This window comes from Agrilus planipennis, unplaced genomic scaffold (genome assembly GCF_000699045.2).
Source record: "Agrilus planipennis isolate EAB-ADULT unplaced genomic scaffold, Apla_2.0 scaffold21, whole genome shotgun sequence".
NCBI lineage: Eukaryota > Metazoa > Arthropoda > Insecta > Coleoptera > Buprestidae > Agrilus > Agrilus planipennis.
Window position 1 is genome coordinate 1,058,156 of NW_020439030.1, and position 16,525 is coordinate 1,074,680.

General features: G+C 32.9%; 1 protein-coding gene across 1 annotated transcript in view; it reads right to left on the reverse strand.

Moving 5' to 3' along the window:
* LOC108740637 (head-specific guanylate cyclase) overlaps positions 1-16,525 on the reverse strand; it is a 209,841-nt gene that overhangs the window by 108,234 nt on the left and 85,082 nt on the right. The window lies entirely within an intron of this gene.

The following is a 16,525-nucleotide window of genomic DNA, read 5'->3' on the forward strand; positions in this document are numbered from 1 at the left end:
TATATATTATATCAAGAAAACACCAAAGAAGAAGACCAGGAAGAAGGATAACGTTCATTGGTTTTAGAAAGATAATTGCAATGCTAAACGAAGAATCCTATATGTGAGTCGCGATCAGAAGAACCCAAAACCCTACTAAGATTATTACATAATTAGTTAATCTGTTGAAGAAATTTTTGGCCAGAAATACTTACCGTTTGTACCCAAAATTCACTTTTCATAAAGACTCAGCACCAAGTCAAATTTCAAACAAGACTAAAGGGTTCATGGATGCAAATTTTAAATAAATATATGGATACCGAAGGGTTGTGATGCAGCTCTGATGGACTATGCAGTGTCCGAATGATTGAAATGGAGGCTTTGGAAGTATAACGCTGCTTTCACACTTTCACACATACGGTTTTCTAACAGCAACCGTGGCGTGCCGTGTAGTAATTTTATTTGCTTTGCGTTCACACTGCACACGATTTTTCACTTCGGGTTTTGTTTTGATACGTGACCAAAATGGACGAAAGAAAAAAACGCATGTTGTTACTAATGATATGGCATACTCGCAGAAAAACACAAAAAACAACAAGATTTTGGATTCATCCACTGCTTGAAAAGGGACAATTGATGGATGAATTTGTAACATTATTTCATGAGCTACGAGAGATAGCTCCAAATTTTTTAATTATTTTCGAATATCCATTAGGAATTTCGATGAATTATGCGTAAAATTGCAAGATGATTTACAAAAAGAGGACACACATATGCGATTGAATACAAAAGAATTTGAATACACTATTCCAAATATTTTCACAGAGAATAATAGAAAAACAGATACAAAAGAATTCGGGTAGAAATATTTACAAAAGGGTATAGTATAATGTTTAGCCAAATATATGTTGTAAATTAAATATGTGTAGCTGTGTTATTATCCGACACACTATATAAGTTCTTCTGTTAAGTGCACAATTCAGAGAGAAAAACCATCCTGAAAACAATTTTTGCCGTGTGAACACACGGCATTTGTGAATACTTCTTACACTTGCTTGCCTCACTGTTGCCTTGCACGGCTAGGGCGCCGTGCCGTTGCAGTTCCCATGCCGTTGCTGCGACGGCAGCAAACCGTGCTGTGCGAAAGCTTGCATATAATCCAATGTATTACTATTATACACGGCACCGTTACCGTGTACCGCCACGGCAAAAAACCGTATGTGTGAAAGCAGCGTAAGATTAAAGATATGGTAGATTTGAAAAGAGCTACACATAGGGCATGGAACGAAGTGCCTCATCAATAAACCTCTCGAGTCCTGACCTAAGGGGGTATGTTACATCTACAAGAATAAAGGAAAACGTATTGAATAAATTATTTGTAAATTTTTTAGGTATCAATAAATTTTTATCAAGTTAAAAGTGCCCTACTTTTACTTTGAACAACTCCTTGAAGAATTGAGAGTCCGGGAGTCAAGAGGTTGTCATTATGTACGCCGAATTCCGGGTTAGGACCTGGTTAGGAATAACAACATATCAGTAAAAGTGCCCTATAAAAATTTGGTAGAGTTTATTGATTCACTATTACATTCTAGCATAAGTTACGATACTCCCTTTCTCTGGGTTAACATTTTTAATTACTTTATTCGGACGTTTCAATGGTCGACTCCCAAATCCAAAATTACCAGAAATGTTGAAAATTCCGAACATGTCGAAATATATGAATGTCCTAATATACTGTCAGAAGTCAGTCAGTAGTCCACATAATAGTCTTTGAGCTTCTATATAGTATGTATATAGTAGGACTTTCTCGATTCTTCCGATCCAATTCAGTATAGAACATTTTACCTAAGGACAGTCCTAAACATTGGAAAACATTCTAGTTGAGAAGTAAATAGTCTGTTAGAAACATTCAAGAACATTCTAAAACATTCTTACTTTTTCTAAATGAGTGTTTGGTGTTTTACACGCAAACTCACGCACACACTAAACTTGAAAAATCCTGAGCATCATAGGAGATTTTTAGAAAACTCGCTCATGCAAAGCCGGAGTGATCGAGAAATCTAAACATATTGGCGTCACAGTACCTCAACGTTCTTAACCTCATATTGTTACACGGCGCGTGAATTGTCAATCTGTGTAGCGAGCTCGGAGCGGACAGGTGCGTCCTAGCCGTTTCTTTAATTTCTTTGCACGGCTGCGGCTGGTGCTAGAATGTAACATGGCCTTTACAGACATAGTTTTGATGATCTATCTAAGAGGAATTTAGAATTTATCCCCATTAAAAAAATAAATTGAAAGCAAATGTAAAATTTTGGACTACTTTAGATATAAGGTTATAATAATCCTAAATTAAAATAGATATAGGAACTTGTTGTTTGTCTTCGTGGCAACATGCAAATGTGATGACTGAAGAACCGATCATATATAATATACAAAAGGTTAAAAGGAAGTCCCTTATACAGGGCAGCGAACCATTGGGCTATCACAATCTGCATCATTTCCCGCTGAAAGGTTGGAACGTTCATATCCCTGTATTTTGTCGGCAGCAGCGTGCAATCATCCACATCAAAATTCATCAGTTGCCGCAGGGTGTAGGTTACTTGAGAGAGAATAAGTATTTTGCCAAAGAACCTATTACTACACTCAAAACAATAATGTATATGCTGGAATTGAAGGAAATTTCATTGTATAGGCACCATTTTTAATTAACGGAAATTTAAATTCAGAAAAATATCGTAAACTTTTGATAGAGCAACTTATTATTCCTATGCTTCAAAGGCTAAATATCAATTTTAATAAAATGTGGTATCAACAAGTCGGTTATCCACTCATAATGCGACAGCGGTTCGTAACTTTTTAGAAGTTACCTTCCCCAATCGCATCATTTATTAGCGGATGAAGCTGTATTAAATGACCTGCTAGATCTCTCGATTTATCCCCAAATTATTTTTTTCTTTGGGAATACATCACCGAAAAATTTATCGAAACAAACATGAACGTGCCAGTAATCTGAACGAGCTTTTCGTGAGAAGACTACCGAAGCGAGTAACAATATTCCAGTTGAAATATTGGAAAACAGTCGTCAACTGTTTAGCGATAGGCTCGAGTATTGTTTAGCACAGTAAAGTGGTGTATTTGAGACCCTTACAAAGAAATTTTTGAGGATTTACTATTACTTAATTATTATTTTTAGTAGAACAAACAGGATAGCTCAAAACCCCAACGCCAAAACACGACACTGTAGTTGACCGAAGCACTTTTCGGTAACAGAGTTACCTTCTTCAGGTACTGAAGTGAACTAAACCTAAATGAGAACTAATCCTAATTTATACTAATAGTTGTTAAGGTTCAGTAAACATGGCCCAATGCCAACAAGGTTGATGTTCAATGGGCCTTAACAATCGTAAAAGTAATTAAACTAGACTAAATAGAGGAGATCCAGGGATAGGTCCGTTGTCATTGTTAAGTACAATTTGTTTATTTTTATAAATGTATAAACTTTCAAAACTATCTAGTAAACAATTATTCCTAACTTCCTTAACTAACTTTAGATTATTAATATTAATATTATGTTCTTCAGTAAGAATATGTTTGGCAACACTAGATTTTTCTTCTCTACCAAACCGTGCATGAGCTAGATGTTCCTTAAATCTAGTTTTGATTGAGCGTCTAGTTTGTCCAATATATTTTTACTACAGTCATTACAACTAATTTCATATATCCCCGACTTTTCTAAGACTCTTTTTATTATTATTTTTAGTAGAATTATTAATTTTCTTAATATTTTTATTAGATTGATTATTTATTTTTAAGAGAATTATTAAGTATTGATTTTGTTTACCGGAAAATAGCATTTAAGTCACGTATGCGTGACTCATGTTACCAGACGTTTTGCACTCTTTTATAAATAACTTAGAATGCCGATACCATTAATTCGATAAGTATACATCAGTGACAAGTTGAGAACTGAACATAAAACTATTTTATTACATATAATCATGAATGGACGGCACCAGTTTTTGCCCTCAGTCATCGTTTCATATAATTAATAAAGTAATATAAGTCCAAAAATTGACGTGCGTGTTTTCCTGTACATGCGTAAAAAGTGAAAAGATTGCATATTATACAGTAGAACTTCTATAACTTAAACATCAAGGGAGACGCCAAAAAATTCGAATGATAGAGTTATAGACTTATGAAGGATTTTGATTCGACTAATAGAGGTTAAAATTTATTCTTACTAATTTTGAGTTAGAGAGGTGAAATAAATAAAAGTTTTCTTTGAACTGTAGACATAATAAGTTTCAAATTATCGGCTTGTAAAGGTTGTATAATAAAACATATATAAGTTCGAGATACAGAGGTTCAATTTAATTTTTCGAGTTGTAGAGGGAAAATATGTACCAAAATGGCTTGCAGAGACTCACTGATTATTTCGGCTAATAGAGGGTTGAGATTTCGAGTAATGGAGATGTTGGGGCTTGAAGGGAAGGAAAAAAAACATTTTTATTGCATTAAATACTTAGGTACTAAACACCAGAAAAATAGAACTTTATTTCGAGCGGATGAACGCAGAATATTGATTTAGTTTTGTTGAAAACTTTTACGCTGGGAAATTACAAATAAAAGCAAGCAAACACAAACGCATATGCAATACATATACAGTACAGTGTAGGCGCGATCTGTTGACAATTTGTCGAAATGATTCCTTTTGGATATATCCAACAGGGGTCACACGTGGCGCATGATGCTGTGACGCGTAACGTACATTTCTCGATTTCATACCCTAGAAAATTTACTTCCTACCGTCGATAAAGAAGTTTCACTTCAACAGGTGTAATTTAAATCTTATCAGGGTTTCCGATCCTTGTATAAAAGATTTTGAAAGTTCAGTTATTTCAGCACAATTTTTAGAGAAGTAGGTGATATTTTCAGAAAATATATTCCATACCTCCACACCTTCACATGCGGTATAACAAAATGGATATGCCTACAAAGAAATTTGTAATTTTGCTGGATCTATATAGTACATATACAGTAGCAGGTCTACAACCGTATTGCTGCTATGTATAGATTATAGAAAGAACCTTTTATGAAAATGTTATACTAAAAGTTCTAGTAGGAAAATCCATTTGAGTTTCTTTTGATTAACTTCAGTCAATGTTGATTTCACGTTTTTTCTCTTCTCTTCAGTTCCTCTTTTTATATATGCCTATATATACGCTTCAAATTGGATCGGTTGTGGACATGGAAAGTAAAGAACCGTGAAAGTGTAACGGAAAGAAGTGCCCACCGAATGCGAGGGATCTTATTTTTTGTTACAATTGATTGATTGGTCTTGCTTTTGTCGACGACGCAGCTTCACATTAAATCCATGATTGAAAATCGACGGTCACATATTTGCCAAACAATTGAACTAAGGTTGTGTGTAATGTATTGTTTAGATTTTTACCTTATAAAAAAAGTCATACATACTATTACCTACACAAAGGAAAGTTATCTCATTTGAAAAATTTTTTTATTCAATCGTTTTACGGTTTTGTTTCTTAAAATACAATGATGATAGAATACTTAAACAATCAAAATCAGAAAAAAATAAGAATTTGAAATCTTCAAAAAGTAATTTTGTTCTTTTTAACACGTTTAATTAGCTTGACCTGTATGTATCTATGCAACGGAATCTATCAACACAATTTCACCCACTTCAAGACGTCTAATTGATTTGAAAATTTGCACACGTATTAAAATTCGATGACTATACAAAAATTTAACTGACCCCCCACCTTGTGAACCCCTCCCAAGTGCGTTTTCGTGCGGTAGGGTCGAGTCGAAGCCGAAGCTGCAGTGCGGGTGGCCGAAGGCCGAACTACTCCGCGTAGGAGCGAAACTTCGTAGTGTCCCCCTAATTGACCCCCTACCACAAAACTCCTCTCCCTCCTAATTGTGTATGTTCTACGATTGGGATGAAAATGGATAATTGGCTTCGCAGAGTATGGCGATTACAGTTTTCGAAAGAAAAAAAAGGGTTCCGCCACTTTATAACATGTCTGCTATGTGCAGAGGCGAAGTGTGATGTTCGCAATTTATAAAATGTTTTGAATTCCGACATTTTACAAAATGGCTACCATGTGCAGTAATTTCAATTAAAATAAACCGATTGGGATAAAAAACTATATCTGGCGTCAGCATACTGTGGCGATTTTGGGTTCCGCCATTTTACTGCCATGTATATATATGAATACAACATTATACGGGGTTCGACTTGCAAAACCCAAATATGATAATTGTATCCATATAAAAGGTAGGATAGTACATTAAGAGAAATGAAGTCATTGGATTTACTATGTTGTGTTAATTTTCCATTTATCATTTCATAGTTGAGTCTTTTCATAGTAGAAAAATGACTCTAACCAACTATTTTTTCTTCAGTGTTAGATACCTTTTAAGACATGAACGGCATTTCATACATATAGAAGCAAAAACAGCAGCATAATGATGCAAAGAAAGACCTAGATAGGATTACTGTTAGAAATGTGAGATGCTCCAGTTTTCAGGAAAAATGATGGTTAACTAAGGATAAAAAAATGTAGAGATGCGTGTCCAACAGACTTCGGACTGACGATCTTATTTTATTATTACAATTTTAGGTTAATTAAACCGAACGGCATGCATAACAGTTTAAAACTATTCGTGAGGACACGGGTTTGCTTCCAGATCCGTCTGTTCTGATCTGAAGTTTTTCTGTGGCTTCCTTGGATTCCCTAGCATGGGGCACCCGAGTAAAAAATGTTCAGTCTCTCAGAGTCTCTGAAAGCGAGACTCGAGTCTCGGTCTCCCATCGAGTCTCTCTGGTGTCGCTGAGAGAAACTGTCAAAAAAACTGTTTAGCATCTCTGAACGAGAGACTCAAATCGCTCATAGAGAGATCCTCATTTCGTATCCAGTCTCTGAACGAGAGACTCGAGTCTCTCAATTTTTCAGTTTTACTTATTCAGTTTCTCTGTGAGAGACTCGAATCTCTGAATTAACAATTTTATTGTTCGAGTCTCTCATACAGAGACTGTGAAAGACCCTCTCATGGACGCTGACAGACTAGGACAATATATTGGTAAGAAACGTGCCGAGGAATACGTGGCAAAACAGTAGCTAAAAATATTATGTCGCTAGCGTAAGATATACTAAATATCACGTATTTGATGGTAAATCGAACTAAAAAGCAGAAAATAATTTTTCATTACTGACATTTTATTCAATAGCCATAGAAAGTTTACTAACTCAATATATTTCGATTATTTTCAATAATTCTAAAATAAAAATGAAGTGATAAAAAGAAAATTAATTTCATTTCTTTTTTGCACTTTATTTTTAATTTAGAATTATTAAAATGATTAAAATATATTGAGTTAGTAGACTTTCTATGGCTGTTGAATAAAATATCACTAATTAAAAATTATTTTCTGCTTTTTAATTCGATTTGCATTTAAAGCGTGTTGTCTAGTTTTTTAAACTATAATTCATTTTTTGCTTAGGAATTTTATTGCAAAATAGACGAATATATATTAAAACAAACAAGTTTATCTATAATAATTTTAGAACATTCGTCGTATCTAAAGTAGACAGTCTAATTGTTTAAGACAAGTGGCTATTGAACTTAACAGCTGGGAATATTAATAATAATCATCATGATACTGACATTTTAAAACAACTACTAGAAAATATTCTAATAAGTGTAGTTGTAATAATTAAATGAACTTTTTAACCTTCAGGGTATGATGGTAGGCATATCTACTGAGGTAATTCTAGGTACTTAATACACGGAAAGTTTATTTTCACTATTTAAAAAATACTACCTACTTATTGTTAATTTTCACACCAAGTTGTAAAATCGTATAGACAATTGAAAAGAAGTAAAATTAATTAAAACTTTATTACTCATATTTAAAAAGACTATTAAAGTCATAAAAATGTATATTCTTCTAGAAACAATGAAAATGATAGTTTGTGGCTTTTCCTAATAGCGCGCCTGACTAAGTTGAATACATTGTGATGTAAGTACGTCGCTATCTTGCATATACTCTTATGTCAAAGTAAAGAAAAAATTTTAATAAAATACGCAGTTGTATATATATGACAACTGCAGCAAATGTAAATGGAATACCATCATTCATTTGATGATCAATTTTTGAATCGCTTTCAGTCACATCCGCACTGTCTGTTCCTGAGTTTGTCACAAATGATTGCACTTTTTCTGGGTGTACATTTCTGATGTGTCATTCGTCTATAATTTTTTCAGTAGGTATATTCCATACAGTTTTGCCAAATTTGTTATAGAGGTCCGCCTTCGGGTTATGATTATGGAGAAAGAGAGAGACAGGTATCGTTCGACACCGTATAGGTACAAGGTATGGCTTATCTCTTACTTTGCGATATTTATTCAGGTTGTAAAAAATGTTTGCATTTGGGAATAAGCAAGAATAAGTAAAAACTTTGAACCTTCGTAACTTTACATAATTTCAGTACTTTTATTTAATTTTATATACCTGTACAAACAGTTGGCTAAATTTTGTATAGTAAACGCTGTAAAATTAATGTCTTTCGATGTAGGAATTTGTATGTCAACAAATATTATGTGTATTTAAATCTTCAATCCATCTAGGTTCTTTCTTGTCAATTAGGTTTTTAAATAATTTATTCATAAACAGGATTTTATTCAGAGTTTTTGAATATTGTGACTATTCTAGATGAAAATGTTACAAAAACATTTTTATATTTACTTACTTAATTGCGTCAAAAGGGAATTCAAAATCGATTTTCCTAATGTTTAGACGAGAAAGCAGGGTCAGTGGGATGTGTCGTGCACATTCCTAAACATATTCTTTTTCTTGAAGGCCTATACAATAGTAGTACGAATATGTAGATAGGTTTGTTATGTGATTTTAAGGAGCTGTCTCTTCTCATGATATGAAGTTATTACACAGTATTCATAAATTCTTATTTAAATCAGTAGTGCAATGTCAGTAGATACCTATCACTCATCACTCGACTAGCAAATGAACTGGAAATCGTTTAAGGATGTTTGGGAGATATGTCAGAATGCTACGAGACAATTAAAAAATTGGAAGAACGTTCCTCATTCGATTCTAAAACTCCTGTAAAAATTACAAATCGATTCACTAAACTGTTAAAAAGTTATTGAAATTTCAAAAAATTGTAATTTTACACGTCATTTTATTGAGATTCGTTAACCGAACAGATTAAATTTATTTTTATTAACAGAAAAAAAGCTACCAGAAATTTCAAACTTTTATAATAAGTAACTTGAACTCTGGAGAATCACTTTAGCGTAAGGTTATTCAAATTCACTAAATGGTTATCGAGGAAAAAATGAAAAATTAGCTGAAAATCTCGTTTTTACTTGATAATATAATGATAATATTTATAATTGTCTGAAATAAATGCAATTTTAAAGTTTTAATTATTATTTAAACATATTAAAAAGTTTTACACTCATTATTAATAGAGATTAAAACTAAATATTTTTTGTTCTGAATTTGAAATCAAGGCATATTCACTCCCAAAAGTCAGTTGAAAATTTTCCATATTATTCGTTATTTCTTATTTTATTCAAAGTTTTTGGTCAAATTCCAAATTTTCTCTCATAACGTATGCTTGTTTTTAGTTTAGATAGTATTTATTTACCTCATGATGTGTAACACCCTTAAATAACGACATTAGCAATATAAGTAGGCAGTTCGGTAGGGACTCTGGAACAACCTCCCGCATCCGTGTTCCAACGTTCACTATTAGCAATCTCCCTGAATTTCTCTAGGTAGTATACATCAAGCATTTTTCGTTATATTTACTTTCCTTACACCCTGTCCATTTGAATACCTTTTTATTTTCCTTAGTAAATCGCATATTTCCGATACTTTCATTATTGATTGAGAAGTTAGAATTATTAAAATTCCGATCGCTCGTACTTGAGGAATTCAGGGGCTGAAGTAATTTATAGTCAAAATTAAACTCATCGATTTTCAGTAAATACCGAAAGCTAAATTGTCTAGATAAGGAAACTACTTCGGTTTATATTTGATATACTGTCATATACTGATATCTGTTACTAATAACTGAACGTATAAGTAGGTAATATACTTATTAATTCGTGATTCTATGACCTGGTTAGAATAAATGAAAGAAAATTATTAGTAATGATACTTTTGATACTCATTCGTTTTAAATTAAGTTATTGCGTGAAAAGATTTGTGACTTCAAAATATTATCGTTATGACTTTTGATATAAAGTAATAAAGTAGAAAGGTGTACATAAAAAATGTAACAGTAAATGCAGATAATCACGTAACAGATAACAATTGTTTTACTATTCAATTTCGTACCATTATTACTATGTAATTGCACATATGTATACAACAAGATATTGCCTTATAGCTGTAATAAAAAAAACGTAATTGTTTGTTACAAAGCCAGATGTTATAAATAAGTTCTAGCAATAGTGCGAAGTAATAACCAATTCAGTATCGACGTCCCGCAAATACAAAATTGAAAACCGATTGCTTATTATCGCTACAGTGTGCATGAAGAAAAATCTCATTTGGTGGTATATTGACAGAATATTTATCACCACCTACAGATGTTTACTGTTAACTGTAGTATTTCACAGTATTTGGCAAAGTCTTACTATAAAGGTCTACCTGTCAAACTGAATTTATTGCTAATCGTTAAATAAAGAACATTAATTAGAACAGATTAAGTTCTTAGTCAGTAATTTATCGAAACTACTAGACGTGGATCACAATTTCGATCTTATTTGATCTCATCGGCTCGCCATAGGTAGTCTCAATAAATCACTAGTCAAACCATGCTTCATATAAATTTGCTTGTGTTTGTGTATTGTTGTGTTACGGTGGTAAGTCGCCATTAAATGATAGTTGCTAAAAAATATCAGTAGAGGGCGATATATTGTCGTAACTTAACAATATATGTACATTGTACGTTGCTATAAAGAACAAGTTTTTAATAAGTGATTTCTTGAGAACAACGGATACGAAGATTATAATTTCGAACTTATTGGTTTTCTTATTAGCATAAACCATAGGTGGTTGCGAGTAATCATCAGCCAAACCGAAGCTGGTTTATATATAATAGATAATTATTACCAAGCAACTGACAATATGTCACCATCTCTATATATTTATTGTTAATTGTAGTAGTTACTTCATATTTAGGTAGATATTTTTATTGTTCAGATTTATAAGATAGTAAAAAATTGGTTTTGCATGTACCAAATCCACCTCGGGCAGAGGGGATCTAGGGAAGGAATAGACAGGAATTTACTTTCAAATTGTAGCTGTGCGATTAGTGTAAAACGTATATTATATCATACTAGTTCTTCCCTTCTTTTCCCTCTTTCCCCCATTTTTATTGCTCAACTATTACGTAATATTGGCCAGCATTCTTCTCTAATTGTTGTAGTTGTCGGCCATCATTCTTTTTCAATTGTTATAGCATTATCACTGATGTCAGACATTATAGATGTATAGTAATCAATGATTACAATTTAAAGGAATTGTTTGTAAATAGGAATACAACACATTGTACACTTCAGCATAAGAAATTTCTGATACTAATTTTCATTTACGTAATACTACTTTACCCTGTGCTGACAGCACTCATAATTTTTTTTATATATAATATTCATGTCTGTGAAGTTGGATTAGCAAAGTTAATTTGGAATTTGGTGCCAAGGTCAAAAATAAGCTACATGGTATTTAAGTGTTTTAATTTAACATTGTAGAATTATTTCTAATCGTATGTTAGAAAAGTATTTATAAAGGTCGATTCAATTTTAATGCTTCTCTTATCAATCAGTTTGCATTTTAAAAGAAAAAATTCTGAAGGGCTTATCAGTTTATATGTATTTTCCTTAGTTTTAAAAAAATGAGAACATAACAATTTATATTAAAGTTACATTAGTGTTACAATTTTGTAGCAGGAACCACAAATGGTAGACATGTGTAACGCGTCCACCTAAATTATTTATCATTTCTATAGTATAANNNTTAAATGTTATATCATAATAATATATTTTTTAAAATTAATTGTAGAAAATGAAATAAATAATATACGGGTATTTCAAATATTAATTTTGAGTACTAAATGAACTTATAATGAATAAGGTTGCTGAATTATGGTTATATACAATAAATTGCATTCAAAGTTCTACACTAACTGCTTTAGAATTGATAGTTTAATTACTTCCAGGTCAACACATATACTAACGATAAGGAAGTAAATTCAATTATTATCAAAATACTAGCCCGTGATATTTCAACCACTATCAGTTGAATTTCGGCAAAATATACACTCCTTTATTAGAATAATGTTTAATTTGAACCTCACCAGGGACCAGAAAACACCTTAGTTGTATATGATAATATTTACAGTACGTAGAATTTTACTCATGCTAAGAAAGTCACTAAGCAAACACAATAATTATTAAGTTGACCCCTCAATACCACAAAAGAAAGAAATCAAAAATGTTTTGCTACTACAATTAATAGCCGTGAATGTTCAATTTTAATCATGTTTCCGCAAAATTCCCGTTTCTAAATTCTATTTGTATATAATATTATATTGGTTTTCTATTATTGTAATTGTGTTTAAATTTTATAGGTTCTCCTTTGTGTAAATGTTCAATATCTGAATTATTTTGAATTACAACTCGTGCCTCTGTGTCGGTGTAAACCTGTAAACATTAATTCAAATATTCTACTGTTTCTTTTTTGTTACATCTTGCTGTGTAAAAATCGTTATTACTCGAACTTTCCTGTAATCGCTGTGACATTTCATTTTTCATGTACTAACAGCATGACGTCTGTACCCTTCATGCCTTCATTCATTCTTAATTACATTTTTACGATTGGTTTCTTAAATGCTTTGGGACTAAATTCAAATTTTTAATATTTCTTAACTGCAGTATTTTCTAACTCTGTTATACTTCATTTACTTTCTCTAGCGATGTTCCCCTTGTCTGGATGCGCGCTGGCAAAATCGTAGGTAGGGAGAAAAGAAGCTCATTATACTCTCGACTCTTATACATTAAACATACTTTTTCGTACAGTACCTGCCCAAAGTTTTGTTCAATCATGAATAGTAGTGCGAGTCGAAAACAAGCGTCAAAGCCTTTAATATGTCTTCAAATATAAATAAACATCTCGTTGGTATTTTCAGCAGTAATTGGTACCATTAACAGCACATTTGAGCAATGCAATTTTAGTAGATAAAATAGTCAATTTTTCCGTGCAGTACTGTACGGATTATACGCTCCTCACCGGTTAAGAGTTGTCTCCTTCCTTTTCTGGCCTAGTGCTGTTCTTTTCTAATTTGCGCCGGTCAAATTGAAGGTCACATCGCTACAGAAAGTAAACGAAGTATACCACCTTATTGGTACCCTATTTTCTATCTATCAGCTGTTAGCTTCTCATTCATAGTTTTTCCAAAAACCAGTATTTTGTAAAGTACTACTTAGTCAGTTAGTCCTCAGCTTTTCTTGGAGTTACAATTGAATGTTTTTCGCATTTTAAGTTTTCATTGTTCAGTTTGTAAATATATCGTTGTTGTCTTATTCTTTGGTGTTTAATTTGTTAATTAGTCCTCCAATTGTACTCCAAAAGACTAAAGTGATACAAGAGACCAAAAAGTAGAGCGTTAATTAGTTAGGTACTATTATTATACGCATGTACAGGTAAGGAACCTCTTTTCAGCAAAAAAACTGATTACAGATTGTTTTATATCATCATTATATCATTTGATCCCATCAATCATCGACGTGACAATTATTAAATTATTATTATTACCTTGATAAAAATAAAGGTCACTACAAAAATAGCATTTTTATCTAAAAGACAAATACAGAAGACACTTATGAAGAATTAGAAAACATTCCGATTGTAAGTAACAGGAGGTACAGGCGTGACAATAATAAGTCTAGAAAATATTCGTTTCGAATATTTAATACGAATAATTAATATCACCTGATTAACACCGCATTGACCTACTTATATCTGTTATTATTCAACTGTTAAGACTGTACGTTTGAAGCGCGGCGCTGTAAGGGTACGAAACATGGACAGTGGGCGCGGCGGAAAAGAAATGATTAGAAACATTCGAAATGTGGTCTTACAGGCGAATGGTGAGGATACCGCGGATAGAGAAGGTTCGAAATGGAGAGATATTAGAAAGAATAGGAGAACAGAGGACTCTATGGATGTCAATAAGAAATAGGCGAGATAGGTAGGTAGGACACCTTCTTTGGTATGAAGGTCTAGTCAGAGACATATTAGAAGCAGAAACGGGAGTTAGAACGGGTAGAGGTAGACCATGGTTAGATTACTGTTCACAAATAGTTAAGGATGTGGGATGTTCTAGTTTTAGGAAAATGCGAAGATTAGCTCAGAATAGGAAAGAGTGGAGGTGTGTGTCCAACAAGTCGTAGGCCTGGCGACCTTATGATGATGATGAAAACTGTATTAATATTTTTTATCGATTAATTGGGCTTTTTTTCTGTTTGGATTAGTTACTTATTGTTTTAAACTGCAAAAATTAAAAATTAGTAGTAATTTTAAGACAACCAACAAGTTTTGGAGTCAAATTGTAATTATGGCAACACCAGTAAAGTAGATTGATGAATGTTTTAGTGGGTGATTTTTTTTTTGCTAACTACACAACAGATTTCATTCAATCACGTGCTACGTTAAAAAAATGATAACACCGATATCTTTTTGAATAACACGTGCAGTCGTGATTACAATATCTGTCAGTATACCTACTGTAGTCTTTTCTGGATTAATGTTCTGATTGTCCTAAATTTTAAAAGTACTGATTAAAGAGCAGATGCCTTTGGGTACATATAGAAAGTGTAAATGTACTTTCGAAAGGACATTCTGATAGAGGGATAGAAAGCACTTCATTTTGTAGCTAATTGTGTATAATCAAAATATATGTATGTATGTACAAAGTACCTATAAGAAGTCAAATTTTTAGACAGTAGGTACTTATGTCAATTATTTATGATATAAATAATTTTGTTTGACAATGAAAACAACAACAATATGCCATTTTCAATAAGATTACTTATTGTTACAATAGAGGGCATTAAACAATTGTGTTTATCAGAGCCAGTAGATAGAGAGAGTAGCGTAATCGTTTGGTCCGCCGAATGACGCCATGTTTACTCTAATTGCCAAATTGACAGACGATGGACATTCGATTAGTCCAAGAAATTTTGAAAAACATTGAAAAATAGGCTCAGGAAGGCGATTCATTTCAATGGGCGATTGCGCTACTCTTTCTATCTACTGACTCTGGTATTTATTTTTCGTTTTTCCTCAAAAAATAGATATTCAGAAATACATTGGGTACTTTGCATATTTAGAATCCACAAACGAGTTCAAATCAATTAAGTATCCGGAGTCTATTTTATAATCAGTTTATTTTGAATTACAACTCGTGCCTCTGTGTCGGTGTAAACCTGTAAACATTAATTCAAATATTCTACTGTTTCTTTTTTGTTACATCTTGCTGTGTAAAAATCGTTATTACTCGAACTTTCCTGTAATCGCTGTGACATTTCATTTTTCATGTACTAACAGCATGACGTCTGTACCCTTCATGCCTTCATTCATTCTTAATTACATTTTTACGATTGGTTTCTTAAATGCTTTGGGACTNTCATGTCGAAGCTGCTAGAGACAGAGCAGAAGAATCTTATAATACCAATTTATATCAGAATATCAAGTATGCCTTGGTCGGCGATTCGCTTTTATCCACCTTTGTTTCCTAGGAAAGTCAAGAAGGTGTTGATTATCGTTTCGTTTTATACGTTGATAATTCCTGAACTGCCTTGTGCCTAGTCTAGGGCTTTGAGTAAAGATAAAAAGATAGATATGGTTTTTGTCCTTGGGGAATGCGAGCGAAATCCTCTCCTGGTATCTTGAGTGTATGCTCAACGATATCCAAACAGACGTAATCTTCCAGTAGATGCTTTCCGCAGGGTGCTACAGTGGTTTTTTTACCAGCGGATCAGTGAAATCTGCACCTAGAAAGTACCTTAAAACTGTCTATACGGAAGGAAATGAGTATCTGTATCTGTTTTACCTTCACTCAAAGCCATAGTTAAACAGTTCAGAAATTAACAACGTATAAATCGAAACATTACTTAACAACTTCTTAAGCACACGGAATTGATGTTCGTAGGAAACAAAGGTGGAGAAAAGCGAATCGCCGACCAAGGCAAACTTCACGTCATTGGGAGCCAGGTCTGGATTCTGACACAACTTCAAATAATCTAATTTCAAAATCCAACGTACACTAATTTTTTTCATATGGAAACGTCCATGTAAAATCTCACCAATTCGTTATTTGTAATGTGTAGTTCTTCTGCTATTTGCCATAATTTAATTCCACGATCAACCAGTACTAATTTTTCCGCCTTCTGGTCAGGATCGTGGCTGGGCGGCCCAAGCGAGAGT